This window comes from Cavia porcellus, unplaced genomic scaffold (genome assembly GCF_034190915.1).
Source record: "Cavia porcellus strain 051 isolate PalLab524CR breed Dunkin Hartley unplaced genomic scaffold, mCavPor4.1 scaffold_6, whole genome shotgun sequence".
Classification (NCBI taxonomy): domain Eukaryota; kingdom Metazoa; phylum Chordata; class Mammalia; order Rodentia; family Caviidae; genus Cavia; species Cavia porcellus.
The window spans coordinates 1,979,087-1,997,970 of record NW_026947489.1 but is presented as its reverse complement, the minus strand read 5'-3'; the positions used below and the strand labels follow the sequence as shown (position 1 = coordinate 1,997,970).

The 18,884-nt window shown below is 44.1% G+C and overlaps 1 protein-coding gene across 3 annotated transcripts in view; it reads left to right on the top strand.

Annotated features, from left to right (window-relative positions):
• Positions 1–18,884, top strand: part of Nipa1 (NIPA magnesium transporter 1) — a 65,447-nt gene that overhangs the window by 11,787 nt on the left and 34,776 nt on the right. Inside the window, exon 2 of one of the 3 annotated variants that reach the window (XM_063249802.1) lies at positions 1,903–2,049. The exons of the other annotated variants lie outside the window; for them this stretch is intronic. The gene's annotated coding sequence lies outside the window, so the exon portion shown is untranslated. The remainder of the gene's footprint in view (positions 1–1,902; positions 2,050–18,884) is intronic. 3 annotated transcript variants of the gene reach the window in all.

Here is an 18,884-nt window from a genome sequence, read left to right as displayed (position 1 = left end):
AGGAATCTAAAAGGAATTTATAATTATCTCTTAATTTCAGTTGTTAAACATCTCAAAGATTGATAACAGTACAGTATAATATAGGCAGTAAACTTAACATAGAACATTAAATGGCTACCAACCATGAGTGTTTAACATTTGAACACCGAAGAAATTTGTGAAACATCTCTAAGCGTATGTCTGGATCTGAAAGAAAACATTTGTCATCATACATTGCATAAATTTTTGTTTAAAATTATTATTTGGCTGGTTTACTCATGTTGGTGTGATTTGTATCTCTTGGCTGGAACACAAGAAAAAGACAGCAGAAACAATCCCAATTCTATATTTGAAAGCATGAATATACCATCAGACCAGCAACAGTGAATTAGAGATCCCTTGAAATAAGAATTGGGCCCTTTTTCTCCCACAGCATCCTGTTGTCTCCCCCTCTGAGCCGCCGCTCAGAGCCCAGCTCACACTCAGAGCCCTGCTCACACTCAGAGCTGTGCTTGCACTCTGGGGCGGGGACTGGGACTGCTCAGGAGATGTGTGGAGCATGCAGGGTGGGGGTGGAGCACACAGGGCAGGGGCGGAGCATGCAGGGCGGGGGCGGAGCACATAGGGTGGGCAGAGCGCTGCTATGGCGCAGCCCAATGCTGTCCGCGTACACCTCCCTCAGCACTGTCTGGGCGTACCTTCCCCATCCTGGCCGGAAAGGCGGGTCAGCACGTGGAGGGATTGAGAAATGGGTGAGGCGGGGAGGAAAGGAGGACACTGAGAAAGCTGCGGAGTTTGGTGTTTGAGATATAGGGGAAAGGCTGTAAAGAAAGAATTTATCTCCTAAGTGAGGGGAGGGAGAGGGATCCTGGAAGAGCAGAGGGAGAGAGGGACACATTCTCAAAACAAAGGCCCAAAGATGGAGAGTTTTTGCAAACTTGTCATCAGTGTGATCCTGGCAGTAAGATTGTTTAGTTTTTATGGTTTTCTTTAATCCCAGAGTGCCCAGATTACAAACCAAGCACCCCAAAGATGTGGTTTTTTGGGGAAGGTGAAAAGATATTTCCCATGATCAAATCACAGTCAGGTGAGCTGGACCATGACCTAAGACAGGTCAGGTCGCCACCTTAACCTCTTAGACCGAACGGTAATCAGTAATCAATTCCAAAACTCGTGTTTTTTGGTTGTTACCAAAAGTCATGAGTGGATTTCCCATGGATTACAGTAACGGCTCTGCCTCAGGCTCTAAGGGATGTGAGAGCTTACAGTAAAGACTCTACTTCAGAGCTGCCTAAGGACGTGAGAGTGCTACTTGAGTCCAGGGAACAGGAAGAAATCCTGCGTGGGCGCAGAGCAATCTCCAGAGTTTGCTCACCTGTGGTAAATGAATTAGACCAATGTTGTTTGCAAACTAGGCGACAAGTTTAGCAGCTCCCACGTGTTGAGGAGTTAATCCAGTATGCAGTCTGGTCCATGAATGGCAGGGGACTCAGACTGGGAGGTTTTAGCAGTCTCTCGTCTGCCATTCCCAGTCAGAGAACCATCTGATAGAATTTTCGGCACAGCTAAAGAGATAAGAAGTATGAAATAAAAGTGGCCTTATTTTAAGAATGTGGAGAGACTGCATGATCTTCGGGGTCTGGCATTCTCTCCGCCCGACACGCGGTGTGGGAACATACATGTAGCTTAGGTTTGGGGTGGAGCCTAAGGGACATAACTGATGCACAGGTAGCCCAATGGAGTTCATTTCACACTGCAGGTAAATTGCTTGGGGGCAGGGAAGATGACCTCAAGATAGAGCCTCTTGGTTCTGCCTCCCAGCCTTGCACCGCTGCAGCTTCCCGTCCAGGGCACAAAATCTTTTCACAAATATTTCATAGTATCTCCCTGGTTTTCTTTTGTTTTTTTTGTTTTTTGCATCAGGGATCAAACTCATGATCAAGGCAGGTGCTTGTGCTGCTGAGCTAATCCCCGTCACTGCACACACGGTGTTCACACTCATGGGAGGTGGTGCCTTCATCCAGCTGTGCTGTTAGCAGGAAACACTTACTTCTTGATCCCCAGTCCTTTGTAAGTATGTGTAAAAACAGTAATATTTTTACATTTTGAAGTTAAGGTGTTCATTTATAGTCATCTGTTCTCTTTGCTGTTGGCACTGACTTCTGTTATTGGTGTTAGGTGCACACATGCATGGGGGCAGTTTTTGTGTGCTGTACTCAGGTAACTCTTTTTATGCTAGAAAGCTGTGTTTTAAAAACATTTCTTGTATACATATATAACTAAGCAGAAGGTATTATAGCTGGGTGTGATTGATAGGCTTTTCAGCATGATTAGAAGACAGGAAATATAAAGTGGCCTGTATTTTAAGGACACAGAGAGAAACTCCATGACCACTGGGGCCTGGTTTTCTCTTCCGGACACGTGGTGTGGGGGCATACATACAGCTTTGGTCTGGGGTGGTGTCTAAAGGGGCATTGTCGACGCCTAAGCAGCGCATTGGAATTCATTTCATGCCACAGGTAAATTGCCTAGGGGTGGGAAAAATGACCTCAAGGTAAACTTCACTTGGTCCCGCCTCTCACTGCTGTAATGTCCTATCTAGGGTAGAATCCTTTCATTCCCATCTTTTTATTGTTAGGAAAAGGGTGAAGTCTTTCTCTCTCTTACTACTTTCTGCTGAAAGGGGGCACTGTATTGGGGTTTAGGAAGGTTGACAGGATGACAGTTGATGCCCATGTAGAAGCTAGTGCCAGGTGTTTTAGCCAGGACAACTTTATCATTGGTGAATGTCCACACATTAGACTGGAAATACAAAGAGATAAGGTGCTGTGAGGAGGCAGGCCACTATCATATTTAAGGACCAGGTGAGGTAGAAGCAAAGGTGCCTTTGATTTATATATGTAGAATCATTACCATGGTGAGGTAGAATCATTGCTACGGTGAGGTAGAATTCTGAAACATAAGTGTGGGGTTAGGAGGAGTGAAGTTATGAGAGGTGATTATTCCCCCATCTGAAAGGGTAAAAGTTAAGAAGGTAGGTAGTAAGACTTGTCTCTGGTCCAGGAGTTGAGCTGGAAAGAATAGGAGGGGTTGGGATGGCTGTGGCTGTGTCACTATAGGGAAGGTAAGAGCCTAGGCCTTCAGGGATCTCACGTTTAACAAAGCATGACTTAGCCTGAGAGTTGTGGCTGTGAGGCCTTGGTGAGGCGGAGAGGAGTGGGCGATAGGATGGTTAGATCTAGGGCTGGGAGGGCAACACTTGAGTGATGTGGAACCAGGATGGCAGTCTAGCAACTCTGACCACTCTTGAGGTTGCCAAGAAGACCAGGTATGGGCCACTCCACCTTCGTTGGAGTCCTTGGGATGACTTTATGTAACAGGACTTTTGTAAGTATATCAGCAGTCTCCCTGGTTGTGGGAAAGGCTTTTATTTATCTTGAAAAAGTACAAACAAAGGTGAAAAGATATTTGAGTTTTGTGGCAGGGCATGTGTGTAAAATCTATCTATCAGTCTTGACCAGGGTTGTGTCTGAGAAATTGGTTAATAGGAAAGCAAGGGGGTGCTGTGTGTCCCTGGGGAGAAGGTTTACTAGAGATAACAGGTATAAGCTGTTGAGACCTCAGAGTGTCTGGGTCAGTCTGCATAAACACAAAGGAATAAAAAGGCATTTTTAAGATCTATGACTGTAAAGTGAGTGGTGGAGGGAGGGATATGAGAGAGCGTGGTACTGGGTGGATTGGGGTAGCAGCACTATTGATTACCCCGAGGTCCTCTATGAGCGGGTAAGACCCATCAGGCTTGAGTGCTGGGAGAATGGGACTTTATAGGGTGAATGGGTAGGTTTAAGAAAACCATTGTTTAAAAGGCACTTATTTACAGGTTTAAGTCCCTGTAAATGTTTGGGAATATTGGGGAACAGAAGGAAATTTTGGAGGATCCCTGAGATGAATTAAAACAGGCATGGCATGGCAGGGCAGGTGGGATTGGAGGTATCTCAAACTGTGGGGTCAACCAGAGAAGCAGCGAGTCTGGAACCTGCATGGAACAGGCCCTGTCTGCAAAGGCTGCATAGGTTGGCTGTCAACAGCCCCTATAGAGACTGAGGACTTAATATAGCAGCCTGAAATCTCAGGAAGAACCCTACACATGGCCTTTATGTCCGCAAGTACAGATAATGTCTTACCTGAGAACCTCTAGTGGGACTTGGGGCTCTGAGAAGGACACCCCGAGCCCTGTCAGTCTTCAGCAGCGAGTCCAAGCAGATCTTTCAGCAATGAATCTTGCAGTGATGGAGCCTCCTGTGAGGGCAAGGAGTTAGAGGATGGCTTACCCGCTCTCTGGTGGCTAGGACAGTCGCTCTTCCAGTGACCCTAGGGCAAGGCCCCAAAGGAACGCCAGGATTGGGGCTCGCTCTTGCCCAATGTCCTTCTTTGCTGCACTTGAAGCATGGTCCAGGAGGGGCTCAGGCAGTTTCATCTTGTGTCCGTTTACCTGTCTCAGAGCCCCAAGTGTCACTGCTAAAAGATCAGATTGCTATTTTTTATTTTTGTTGTTGAAAACATGAAAAGCCATATTAAGAAGGTCTCCCTGTGGGGTTTGAGGGCCGTGTTTAGCCTTTTGTCTTGGGATCTGGCCACAGTGGAACGTGTCTGTCTCTTTCACAGTCCCAAGATACCTGGTTTTTATCTTGGGTAAGTGTACCAATTAAGTCTAAAGGAGACAAAGGCAAAGAATCAATTAAGTGTGCAGGAGTCAAATAATAGAATCAACAGGGTATTTATAATTTTAGTAATGGCTTCCTATAAGGAGGATAAGGTCCAGGGAATTTTAGGAACTGAGATGTCATTTATTTGTCATATATAAGTACATCTTATGCTGTTACAATGTCTAATGCCATCTGATTTTTGGAGGATGGCCTGTTTTATTAATTTTACCTTTTTATTTAGGAGAGAGATCAGCTATGGTGTCTTTTAACACCAACTGTCTTTTAACACCAACTAAGTATAGTTAATTAAGGCCCCAAAATGCCCGGTACCTGCTGGTCGGTGGAGGGCTGAGCCAGGGCTGGCGGATGGGCTGGGAAAGGCTCAGTCCTGGCCCCTGCCCCAGCCTCAGTGCCGGGCTCATTGCTCTGTCCACCGTTGTATCATATAACCTTTTTCCTGGAAAAGAGCTGGTGGATCCCAGCAAAAAGGAATCTAAAAGGAATTTATAATTATCTCTTAATTTTAGTTGTTGAACATCCAGAAGATTGATAACAGTACAATGCAGTACGGGCAGTAACCTTAACATAGAACATTGAGTGGCTATTAACCATGGGTATTTTAACATTTGCACAGTGAAGAAATTTGTGAAGCATCTAAGCATATGTCTGAATCTGAAAGAAACCACTTGTCATACATTACATAAATTTTTGCTTAAAATTTATTCACTGGTGACCTTGTGTTGGTCTGATGTGAATCTCCTGGCTTGTCATTATAAACAGTCACTTGTCATCATAAACAATCACTTATTATCATAATCCCAATTTTATATTTGAAGGCATGAATATACCATCAGATGAGCAACAATGAATTGTCTTATTCATATGAACTTTAGTTGAGGTGTGTCCCATAAGGATATGGAGATTATCGGGGCCTCCAATTAATGAACAAGAGCTGGTTAAAGTTACCAGGTGACCACTTTCTTGTTTATCAATTGGAATCCTATCCAATGTCTCCTCACCCCAGAGGATTTTGTTTAACTAATTTTAGCATCATTTTGACCAGCTGGCAGCCTAGGTGGAAGCATGTTTTTAAAATCTGTAACCCAAATAAACCTTGATTAAATGATCTGAAAATATAAAAGGGGAGGAAAAATTGTTGAGCTCAAATAAAAAACAGCTGTTTACAGAGCGAGCAAATGGACGGACAGCAGATATATAGACTGACAATCATAAAATCAGAGTGCACTCAAATATATTTGGCCAATTTGAACTATAATAAATAGAACTAGTGTGAACTTTCTTGTAGATCAATTAATAGAGAGCTCTTAAAATAATACAAGAAAAGGAATCTAATTTATGGCTAATCTGAGATAGCTCAGAAAGTTAAAAAGGAATAGCTGTGCGCCCTGCCTTGTTGGCCATGGCCCCCTCCCCTCCCGCGTTCTGTTGCTGTGGCCTCCGCCCTGGCCCGGAGGCGCGCTCAGGGTCTGGCCTGAGCCAAGCCGTGTACAGGGATGGGTCAGTGGCTGCCCCGCCTGGGCGCAGCCCAACACCTTTGGCGATTGAGAAATTGGAGCCTGGTGGGTGAAGGGGGAAGAGAGGAGGACGCAGCGGTCTCAGCCTCTGGCTGAGAAGGCTGCGGGGTTTGGGGTGTGAGATACAGGGAGAAGCTGTAAGGAGAGGAGCCGCGTCCTGAGTGTGGGCAGGCGAGGGATCCTGCAGGAGCAGAGTGGGAGGAGGACGCGTCCTTAACGTGAGAAGGGCCTAAAGACAAGGGCTTCTGCCAACTTGCTGCCCTTGTGATAACAGCATAAATAAAAGATCAGCTTTTTGGTTTTTTGGTTTACCAGGTACCCCAGAGGTGTGTGTTTTGGGGGACAGGAGGTGGTCCCCATGACTGAATTATAAGTGAGCAGAGAGAACGATTTTGCCTCGGAAGTAGCTCCCCCAGGGAAGTGGAAGCTGTCCTGGGTCACACCTATCAAAAGAGGTCATCACCAGGCCTCCAAGTGTGACACTGTCACACCCATTCTCTTCCGGCCTGGCCGCTGAAGAGTGCGGTAGGGTCCCAGTGAACAAAAATGTCAGTCTCCCCTCAAGCCGTGCAGCCTAAGGAGCCGGAAAACTGGTGTCCCTGTTTGGGGACAGGGACGGCAGGATGGGTTTTCTGTCCCAAGCTTGCTAAGGGACGAGACAAAAAACCCCTCACTGGTGTGGAGTGAGGAAGGTCGCTGTTGCATGCGGATCAGCTGCGGCAAATAAACAAGTAAACAGTCCCGGAGGAAGAAAAAGGTGGTTTCGGCACCTCTCACCGCTGTAGTGTCCTATCTAGGGCAAGATCCTTTCAGTGATGGCGCACTCCTGTCATCCCAGCGCTCGGGAGGCTGAGGCAGGGGGATCATTGCAAGTCAAGACCAGCCTGAGCTCAAGGCCTGCCTGAACTGCATAGTGAGATGCTGTCTCAAAAAGGCAAAAAAAGGCATTAGAAGTCTTGAGACCGGGTGCACATCCCTGCCAGTTGCTAGAAGTCTCCTTTGTACCTTTGTATTTGCACGAATACTTCTTGTCTGACAGTTCAGTTGTTTCCAGCAACTGAGCAGCTCTCAGTAGCCAGGATTTCCAACGAGGGAAAAAATTCCCAGAACTTGCTGTTATTCCCACACCTGGGATGGAGGAGTATAGGAAAATAAATGGAAGAACCCACCCAGGTCTGTGGCAAGGTATATAATATTGGGGAAAAAAGAAGACATTGATTCTGTGCCAGCAGCTGGTAAATGTTCTACAGTGCCACCATAGGGCATTCTTTTTTTTTCTTGGTACCAGGGATGGAATGCACAAACCTCGCACTTGCCACTGAGCTAAATGCCCAGCCCTTTGGAACGTTCTTAGGCCGCCTGCCTTTTCCTGTTTGTGGACTGTCCAGGCCACATTTGCATTGCATGCAGTCACCAGGGCAGCGGTATCAGGCCCTATTGTTCTACTGGGGCCTGGCAGCAGAGGCCCGACAGGGGTCAGGGCACCGCAAGAGCCATTGCAGGCAGGTGGCATGGGTGACTGCCTTGCTAGAAAGCCTTGGGTCCAGTGCAGTGCTCACAGCGCTCCAGGTGACACTGGTGTTTCCAGAGGCACTGTACTGGGGCGGGAGCATAAGCAGTTCGCAGGTGCTGGCTCATGCCTATAATCCAGCATTTGGGAGTCCAAGGCAGGAAGCTCAGAAATTTGAGTGCACCTGGGCAGCTTAGGTGACTTCACTAGTGAGACTGCTTCAGAATAAAATTAGGAAGGAAGGGCTTGGGATGCAGCTCGGTGCAAAGATCCTGAGTTCAATCTCCAGTGCTACCAAAAAAAACTGTCCACAGCCTTCCATCTGGTGCTGGTTTCCCGTCAGTGGCCATTTTTACCCTGTGTGCTGTTGCCCGGCAATGTGACTGTCAGCTTTGTAAAGCCAGAAAAGTGAACCCCAAGTTTGATTCTTATGTAGAAAGCCAGGAGCTTCATTAATTCTTGACCTACAACAGCCTGTGTTCACAGTTTGCTGGTGACCCTGGTCTGTCCCCAGCGCAGCCTCCGCCCCTCTTCTGGCATCACGTGTTGCGCTCAGTTCCTCTTTTGTTTCCATTCATCCTGGTTTCTGGCCTGCCTTTGTCTGCAGGCCCCTGGTGCTGCAGCCTGTTCAAAGCCGGGGTTTGTCTGATGCTTCTGCATGGAGAGTTCCAAGCTGTGCCTTTGGCAGCGAATGCCCGCTGCCTGTCCTGTGCTGTCCACCTCCACCCGCAGTTGCTCCCTGCAATGCTGAGGTTGCTGACTTTGACCAGGAGGCTGAGCTGGTGTCTGCCAGGCTCTGCTAGTGTAAAAATAACTCTCTTTACCCCTGGTTTTGTGAAAGGCCTGAGGCGGTGATTCGTGGAGACCGCGACAAGCCCACTCCCAGCAGGCGGCGTCCCTGTTAGAATCCAGGGATGGCCTGGTCCAGTGTGGTGCCCTCAGGTGGTGATACGCCCCCTCAGCCTGCCTCCTACGCGGTCATTACTTTTGGTTTTTCCCTTTGCGTAACAGGATTGAGCCTAGCCTTTCATACTGAGCCCCATCACAGCTTCCCCTTAACATTTTATTTTTATTTTGTAAAATCAGCATCATTGATATGCTTGTGATACACATAAAGATCACATTCATTATAAGGAATTCGTACCTGTGTATGATAGATCTTGATTCTTTTCTCCCCGTTCTCCTTGCCTCCCTTCAACCTTCCTTCCTTCCTTGTTTACAAAAGCTTTGTCTCCGTTTTCCCACTATTCTCTTTTTTCCTCTTCTCTTCCTTTTGGTGGTCGGCGCCCTTCTTTGCCTTCTTATTTGAACATTTTCTTCCTACTTGTCAGTATCTGTCATCTGTTTTGGTCCTGTTTATCCTTTCTGTTTCTCATACCACAGAAACAGTGTGATGCTTATACGTGTGTCTGATTTATTTACTTAAAAGTGTGGTCTCAAAGTGTACTCGGGCTGGGTGTGCTGGTGTACACCTATAATTCCAACACTTGGGAGGCTGAGGCAGGGGGATTTCTGTGGTTCTAGGCCAGCCTGGACTACAAAGTGAGTTCAAGGCCAGTCTGAACTGCATAGTGAAACCCTGCCTCAAAAAGACACCCCCCCCCAAAAAAAAAAAAGTGGGGAAGTGTTTGTTCATTTACCTAATAATGGCTCAGATTTATCCATTCTTCCCTTGCTAGGCATCTAGGCTGTTCCAGGATTTAGCCATTACAAATTGTAACACTATGAACATGAGTGTGTATGTATCGTGGTGTTATAATGCCTTTCACTGCTTTGAAAAGATACCAAGAAGGGAAATAGCTGGGCCAAGTGGAACTTCGAGTTTTAGTTTTTGAAGGAGTTTCTATTCTGACTTCCAAACGGTCTTACCAGTTTACGCTTCACCAACAGTGCAGAAGGGTTCCTTTTCCCCCACAGTCCCGCTAGCGTTTGTTAGGGTTGGTTTCTTCATGATAGCCATTCTTTGTGGGGTGAGGCGGAATCTCAGAGTTGCATGATTTATCTATTATTTATTTTGGGGGGCTGAGACAGGGTCTTGCTTTGTAGTGCATGGTGGCCTGGAACTCACTTTTCTGTCCATTTAGTATGATGTTGGCTGTTGGTTTATTATAAATGGTTTTTTCTCAGATTGAGATACAGACTTGTCCACTTTTCTGTAGGACTTTCAACATTAATGGGTGTTGGACTTTGTCAGGTGCTTTTCCGGCATCTGTTAAGGGGATCATGTGGTTTTTGTCCTTGGTTCTGCTGATATGGTGGATTACATGTATTGATTTGCCTACGTTGAACCGTCCTTGGAATGAACCCTACCTGGTCATAGTGTATAATCTTCTTGATGATTTGGTGCATTGTGTTTGTGAGTATCTTACCAAGGATTTTTGCATCAATGTTAGTGAGGTTGACCTATATTGTAGAAACTGCCTAACTTCTTTAATTTCATTTATGACCCAGCGGTTGTTGAGTAATCTGTTAGGTAATTCTTACGTGTTTATGCAGTTTTTGTGTTTTCTTTGCCTTTGTGGTCTGATAATATGCCTGGGATAATTCCTTTCCATTTACTTAAGCTGTTCTACAAGTTAGTATACTACGCGGCCTGTTTGGGGAATGTCCCAAGTGCAGTGCAGAAGAATGTATTGCTGTGGCTTGGAACACTCTGTAGATGTATGCTAAGTCCACTTGCTCAGAGGTTTGGTTTCTTTGTTGTCTGGTGGATCTGTTTGTGATAGTGGGGTATTGATGAGTAAGGTCCTGTTAGGATTGTATTAGTGCTTATTTGACTTTCATATCCATTAATGTTTGCCTTATATAGTTGAGTGAGCTGGTATTTGACAGAAATATATTTTATATATATATATGTGTGTGTGTGTGTGTGTGTGTGTGTGTGTGTGTGTTTGATACTGGGAATCAAACTCATGACCTCATGCTTGCCCAGCAGATGCTGTGTTGCTGAGCTATCTGTTGCTGTGCAATATATGTACAACTTATCTCTTCCTTTTGGGTTGTTCCCTTTATGAGGATGTAGCAGCCTATTTTGTCTTTGTCAGTCTTGGCTTGAAATTCACTTTGTCTGCAAATAGAATAGCTACTCCTGCTTTTTTCCAGATACTGACTGCAGGGAGTATTGTTTTCCATTATGTAACTTTCAGTATATGCATTTTTATTTTTTCTTGTGTGCAGCATATTATTGGGTCTTTTCTTTTCTTTTTTTTGAAGGTAATAAAATACAACAGAACAGGACAGAACAAAGCCAGTCGAGACAATGCAGTGAAATCGATACAGAGCTGCAGAGCAGGATACGGGGATAACAGTAATAGGTACCATAGTATATCTCGTTATCTTCGCAATAGTTGTACATTCAATCAGGTATAGCAAAACAAACCAAAACCAGAACATTATAAAACCTATCAAAACAGAATACTGAATAGAGCAAAGCAGTTCATCAGAACAAAGCAAAACAGTGAAAACAATATTTGCCTTCAGAGAGAAGGTAGAAGGAAATCCGCCACATTTGCTATATTGCATATGGTCATCCTCCCGAGAGGCTCAGGCCGCTGGCCCCAGTTGCTAGGGGGAGAGCAGAGAAGGGATGTTTGATTCTCAGCCCATGCCGGGAGGCTCTCGGGAGATGCTGACTGGTTCTCTTCCTGGCTCGCCCGCAGCTGCTCCCACCATCGCTGCTGACCAGGAAGGCGGGCGTGTGGCTTTCTTGCTCAACGCCCTAAGTTCCACCATGGCTGGATCTCGGGAGATTCTGACCGGCTCTCTTCCTGGCTCAGCCGCCACTCGCCCGGGAACTTCTTCATTGAAGAAGCCTTTCCACCCTCCTCCCCTTCTAACAGTTGTGAACTTCAGAATCTGTTCCCAAACCCACACCCTTTAACTCTGTTTTTACGGAGATTCCCTGGGTTTCGTTAGATGTTTCTTTCTTTTTTTTGGTATGGAGATCTAACTCACGATTGCAAGATTGCAAGGCAGGCGCTTATGCTGCTGAGCTAAATCCCCAGCTCCACCCACCACTCTTTTTTTTTTGAGACAGGGTTTTACTATGCAGTTCAGGTTGGCCTTGAGCTCACTCTGTAGCCCAGGCTGTCCTCGAACTCCTGGTGATCCTCATTCCTCAGCCTCTCCAGTGTTGGGATTACAGACATGCACCACTACACCCGGCCTGGATCTTATTTCTTGATCCATTCTGCTAGTCTTTCTTTTGATTGGTGGATTGAGACCATTGATAGTTATAACCGATCTTTGGGTTGTTTGTTTTTGTTTTTTCAGACAGTCTCATTGTGCAGTTCAGACTGACCTTGAACTCACTATGTAGCCCAGGCTGGCCTTGAACGAGATCTTCCTGCCTCAACCTCCCAAGTTCTGGGATTACAGACGTGCACCACCATGCCCACCCTGACTGATATGTATTGGTTTATCCTTGTCACATCGTTTTCCTGTTGCTTGCTTTGCCTGGTGGATTCTATTTAGTATCTTGGAAGTGTCTTATTTATCCATCAGTTTTGGCAGATAATTTTGCAGGGTCCATTAGTATGAGTTGGAGATTGTTTTCTTTTAGAGCTTGAAATATTCTCCAAGCTGTCCTTGATGTAAGGGTTTTGCTGAGAAGTCTGCTGGGATTTATAGTGATCTGTTTGTTTTCTCTAACAGCTTCTAACATTCTGTTCTGTGGCTAGTTGAATTAAATATGCTTATCTTCAAATGCTTTTTCCATGCTTAGGAAGTTTTCTGCCTTTACTTCTGTGAACAGGTATTTTTTATGTGTTTTTTTCATTCATTTTGATTAGACTTATGTCATTTGCATCATATAACCGACTGATGAACTGATTTTCTTGTGTTTCCTTGCTATTTTTAACAAGTATTTCCCTTGATGATCACTAACTGCAAACCTGTCTTCTAGATTTGATATTCTGTCCTCACATTGGTTCATTCTGTTGTATACGCTTTCAATAAAATTTTTAACCTCCTGGGATGTCTGTCTGACTCTTTTTCATTCTGTTCTTAACTGTGTTGGACATTCATGGTTCCCATCACTTTTCTGAGTATATTTTTTTCTTTTTTTTGGTACCAGGAATCAAACTCACAACCTTGTGCTTGCCAAGCAGGCGCTTATGTCGCTGAGCTACATCCTTAGCCCCTTCTGTGTCTATTCTAGATTCACTATGTCCTTCCTCATGGTTATCATCTCTCTCTCTTTCTCTTTTTTTTTTTAGTACTGGGAATTGAACTCAGGACTTTGGGTTTGCAAGGCAGGCGCTGTGCTGCTGAGCTGCATCCCCAGCCTGTTTATCATCTCTTTAGTTACCTATGAAATTATTTCAGATTTGTTTTTCTACTAGAGACTCATTCATCTGTTTTGTTACTTCCACTGCTGTTATTTCAGGAAGTTTAGCGGGGTGGCTTTTGATTTTTTTTTTCTACCCCCGTGACCCCTGGATTTGCCTTGGGTGAGCTGAAGGTCTGGGACTGCATCTTGCTTCCACATTTTCTCGTGTTCTGTTTTTTAAAGTTTGTTTTCTGGATTGAAGGTTGTAAACTGCTTATGGTAGTAGCTTTACTACTGGTGTTGAGACCTCCTTAGCGATTGACTGCTTTTCAGAGATGTCTAGGTGTAGCTGGCTTTTGGCTTTTGAATCTGTCCCGAGATCCTGACGTTTCTTTCTGTTTTTGTTTTTCAGAGTAGGCAAAAGTATTGGGGAAAAGGAACAGGGAATAGGGAATAGGAATAGCTGCTGAGAGGCAGGAGGGGTCCCGAATGGGTGGCCCTGACTTTTCAGCTTTTTAGGGAGCAGACGGTGCTGCCTCCTTGGCCTAGCATTTACTTCTTCGGCGGTGGACTAAGCTGTGGGCTATGACCCCCAGACAGTCTTGGTATTGGCATACAAGGAAGTACAGCTGATTGCAAAAAGCATGGCACTGTGGCTAAAGTACTATAACCAGTCATTACAGTAGCTTAAAGCGCAGTCCAGAAAGTGACAAACTTGCCACCTTTAGCCATCGGTACAAGACTTACAGTGTGTAACAAAAGTTAAAAGAAATCAGAATATTACATACGGTAAAGATCCCCTCAATGGAGTGACTTGCCCTTGGGAGAAAATTTAAAAGGAATAGGAGTAAAAATTAGGTCAGTAAAAGAAGAGAAAGAGATTAGCAGCATAGTTGCAGGACGGAGGAAGATTATTGGAGCTTTGGGAAACTGGTGAAGAAGGAGAAAAAGAAAGATGGGAAAGACGAAAATTAGAACTACGCAGGACAAAAAACTAAAAAACAGTGTTCACACTTGAAAAGCAAGCGAAAATTCAGGAGTGAAGCAGACGAAAGCAAAGGGAAGAGGTTGTCCTGTGGGTTCAAGCCTGTGACTCTCCAGTGCAGTCCTGCGCTTTGCCTGCCAGAGGTAAAGTTACAGGCACGTACGTAGCACCGTGCTGGGCTACGTGTTTCCTTTTCTCTTGTTTGTTTTTGTTGTTGTTGTTGACATAGGTGCTTCGTGCTGCTTAGGCTGGTCCTGAACTCCTGGACTCTGACTATCCATTCCTGACTCAGCCTTCCAAGTAGCTAGGGCTGCAGGTGCCACTGCACCTCACTCCTTTATTCCTTGCTACAGATTGCATAATACTGTGTTAGGGTTTTAGTAGAGAAAATAGATATAATACAAATATACAAATGCGTGAAGAATTACAGGATCGGAGTCGATGGTCGGCTGCAGAATTGGATGAGGAAGTGTGCAGAGGGTGCCTGCATGCTAGAGGCGAAGGACTCACTTCAGTGTCCTGTGCAAGTCCGCACTAGCAGGCCGATGGGTCTGCGACAGGAGGCTGAAGATCCTGTGCTGCAAGTCTGAAGGATCCAAGGCAGAAGCTGAAGAGTCTGCGCCTAGAGCTGGGAGATGATGTCCGAGCTGTAGCTGCTCCAAAGAAGGGGACCTCGTCCATCCTTCCTCCTTCCCTTTTATGCCATCCAGGAGATGAGCCACCCTTGGGTATAGAATTGCTTAGCCATGTTAGTCAAGCTTATAAATGTCTCAGATCGACAGTCAACTGCTACAAATACTTATAGCTCTGTTTCCACATCAACTAAGGAGGCTTCCTGTGTTCCTTATGCGGAAGTCTGGATTTATTGCTGAGAATTAAACATCACATTACAGCTGGGAGCTTTAGTCTGCCATAGAGTGAGCTGTGGGAGTACAAGCATATTGTCATACTGAAGACAGACAGGCAGTCTGTGGTGGTGGGAGGCCTTGTCCTGCATGCCTCGATCCGTTGGGACAGGAGGCCAGGCAGCGCCTCACCCTCTGCCCACTCTGCATGGGGATTTTGGAGAGAATACATGGGAAGGAAGGTTTGAGATGCCAGCACATTGAATGATCTGGTAAAAAACTGAAAAAAGGGCCATATGTGAAAGATTCTAAATTAGGAAAATTGAATAGCCTGGTTAAGCAGGAAGTATTTGAGCCCTGTGACAGTAAATTTATCATATAAGTGGTTACAGTGACTGCACAAGAGAGGTGGACTTAGGACATCTCCTTGGAGAGCAGTACAAACTCCATTCCATATGTCTTTGCAGTGGCTTAATTGTGCCAAAGAAAACCATTATAAAACTTGTTTGTTTTCTTGGATCTGCCTTGTGTTGGGTGCAAAAATATCTTTGCTATTTTTAGAGGCTTCTCATCCTGCTGTGCGTAGTCTAAAGTCTATTACAGGGTGAATAAACAGTATGACATTCATTATTTTCAACTTTAGTCCTTGTGCGAGGATTTCTGTTCTAAATATGTAGCTCATAAACCTCTTACTTTTTTATCCTTGAGGAGAAAACTTAAAAGGGATAGGAGGAAAAATTAGATCAATAAAGAAGAGAAAGAGATTAAAAGCCTAGCTGGAGGACCAAGGAGGATTCCCCGAGCTTTGGGAAACTGGTGAAGAAGGAGGGAAAGGAAGACAGAAAAAGCAAAAATGAGAAATAAGCAGAACAAAAAAAACCTAAAACACAATTTTTATACATGAAAAAACAAAATCAAGAATAGAGGGGGGGAGACTCCGGGAGAACATGGCAGACAAATAACAGCAGCCACAGAGGCTCTCTGAGATTACCAGTTTAGAATCCAGGAGCGGTGCCGTGTGAGGAGTCCTACGTGAGGGGAGATGTACCCTGCAGACCCAGGAACGAACTAAGCTGAGAGAAACCAACTGGAAATGCAATCCTGATGCTATAACAGAACAGATAAAATCTCAGTGGGGAAGCTGGATCCCGCACCACTGGAAGCCGCAATTTGAATTTCCTGCTGCCAATACTGCATCCCAATCCGCATGGCAGGGAGAGAGAAAGCTCTGAGAGCTGGAATCGGCGAACCAAACAGCGTTGAGAGCGGGACTGGCAGGGAGCTCTGCATCGACCTGCGGTGAGTGAGAGAAATGGGGACCCTTTCACAGACTAGGAGGCTCCAACAGAGGACATTCTGGGAACGAGCAGACTAGCCGGAACAGGGCCCTGCAGTGACTTTAGTCGCATATTCCCCTCTTAAGCGGGAGTGGTGGGTAGTGCTTGGCCTGGTGACACTGCGGACTAAGATCCAGTAGGCTAGCCCAAATCAGGTCCCTGCGCCTGGCGGTGCACCCTTGCAGTGAAGCATTCAGTAGGTTGACCTGGAGGGGCGGGCCCAGCAGAGGCTGCCCAGGTCTATGTCTCCCTGCATTGGGCGGGAACACCTAGCCGGTGCAATTCAAACAAACTGTAACAGAGAAAGAGGGAAAAAAAAAACTAGGCCTCCTATATACACTTGTATGGAAGGAACAAAAAGTATGGGAAAAGGGAGCAACAAGAAAGGGTCCTCAGTCCCCAATCCTGAGAACACTGATCCAGGAAAGGTAAATGCAAAAGAGAATGAGGACAGAAAACATGCAATATCAGAGACGGCACCTAAAAACATAAAGTGATATTTCCAGAGCCTCATAGACAAGTTCAAAAATGAAGTATTTAATGAAATAAAGCAAGAAATAAGTAGAATAGTTAGACAAATGCTAAGCACCGCCCAAGAAAAAACAGATGGTGGAATGGAAGAACAGAAAAAAAGGGGAGAATTGTTTGATGGAGAAAATAGAGAAAACATAGAATATGGGAAGCAGGTTCAAAGAGATTACTAGGAAACTAAAAACTATTGAAAGCTGGCATAACAGTTTGAAAGAAACTAAGGATAGATTATCAGAACTGGAGGACAGATTTCTAAGGTGGGAGCATGAAATGAAAAACTTCTTAAAAATAACAAGAAAACAAACAGCAATAATACAAAGGCTAGAAGATGATAAGAGGATCTATAACTTAAGAATTAAGAACATAAAAGAAGAAGTAGGGACTCAAACAAATGAACTACAAAAGCTATTCACAGAAATAATCCAGGAGAATTTCCCTAATTTAGCAAAAGGTAAAGATACTCAGATGTATGAGGCATACAGGACCCCAACCACCTACAACCCAAACAGAGCTACACCCAGGCATATAATAATCAAAATTCCAGAAATCCAATATAAGAACAGAATACTAAAAGCCATCAGAGACAAGAAACAGATCACTTACAAGGGAACACCCATCAGAATTACAGCAGACTTCTCGGCACAAACCATCAAATCACGAAGAGCGTGGGGAGAAATAATTTAAGCTTTGAAAGATAATAACCTCCAGACAAGATTGATATATCCTGCACAACTGTCCCTAGAAATTGATGGAAAAACAAGGTGCTTCCAGGATAAAGAGGAACTAGGGGAATTTGCAACCACCAATTCAACTCTACAGAGATTACTGCAGGATATTCTAAAAATGAAAAATACCAAGACTCCAGAAACAGTGGCAGAGCAGCCACAATGAATGGAGCAGAAAGCGAAATGAAGAGGACAAACTGACAACTAATGACAGAAAAAGAGCTCAACAGAAATGAGGCAGAGAAGGTTGGATGGCAGGAACAGCCATTTTGGAGAAAATAAGACATCATAATAGGTAGTGCTGATTTAATATCCTCTTGTTTTGAAGTCCCATCAAGCTTTTGTTCTTCTGTATCCATCGGTTTTAACGTGTTGTATCTTACTGGATTTTATTATATGTGATAATATAAACAAAAACTTTTATAGACAAGGAGATTATACAAAAACCATTGTTCATTTTCTGTTAGTTGGTTCTAAATACCCTGTAATACTGTCATTCTCTTGAATGGTTTTACATTGTTTTGATATGTTTGTTGCTAAGTATACGAAGTTACACCCAAAGATTTTAAGGGAAGAGACACTATGGTAACTACTTTTATGTCGGGATATCTTGTGGTGAAACACTATTTTGCTTAAATGGCTATGTTTTGACCTGCGCTGTTTTGTTGTTATGCCCTCTTTTTTTTTTTTTATCTCAATCTCCTTTTTATTATCTACTTTTTCATTTTTATCCTTTCAATTAAGGGAAAAATAAATTTAAAAATAGCAGGATATATTATAGTAACCCACTTTGATTTCCTATTCACTTGATTTGAAACTCTGTATTGCTCTCACCATCTTGTTTTGACTGATTTTAGTCTATTCTGTTACGCTTGATAGTACCAAGTTTGAAAGTATAGGCAACAGCTATGAAGACAATAAGATTCATTGTGATGCCCATTCTGGTTGACTATTATCTTCTTTTGAAGTCCTCTAATGTCTCCAATGTTTTGATTTTATTGGTCTTATTCTTTACTGTTTTGTTCAATTTTATTATAACTGATGATATAATTCTTTTTAAGATAACAAGAGGCATTATGGTAACCATTGTGGATCACCTGGTATTTTGTTTTTACATTATGTATTATGTCCATCCTTTTGATTTGACTGACTCTGTCCTGGTTCGTCACATTTGGTTTTACTTTCTTCAAAAAAAAAAAAAAGTAATAAGAACTGTGGGAGCAATAAAACCCAAAATGTGTAATTGTCATTGTACAAAAGAAAGGAAAAGAAAGTTCTCCAAAAGATATAACTGTATATATATTTAAGTGTATAAGACAGATGACCATATTACTGAATTTTGTTGGATCACTGAACAGAACTGTTTGCAGTCTCACTGTTTGAAAGTCCCCTTTATATGCTTTAATTCTGTAACTTCAACAACTATTTCTAAGATGACAATATGTAATTAACTAGTGATTTC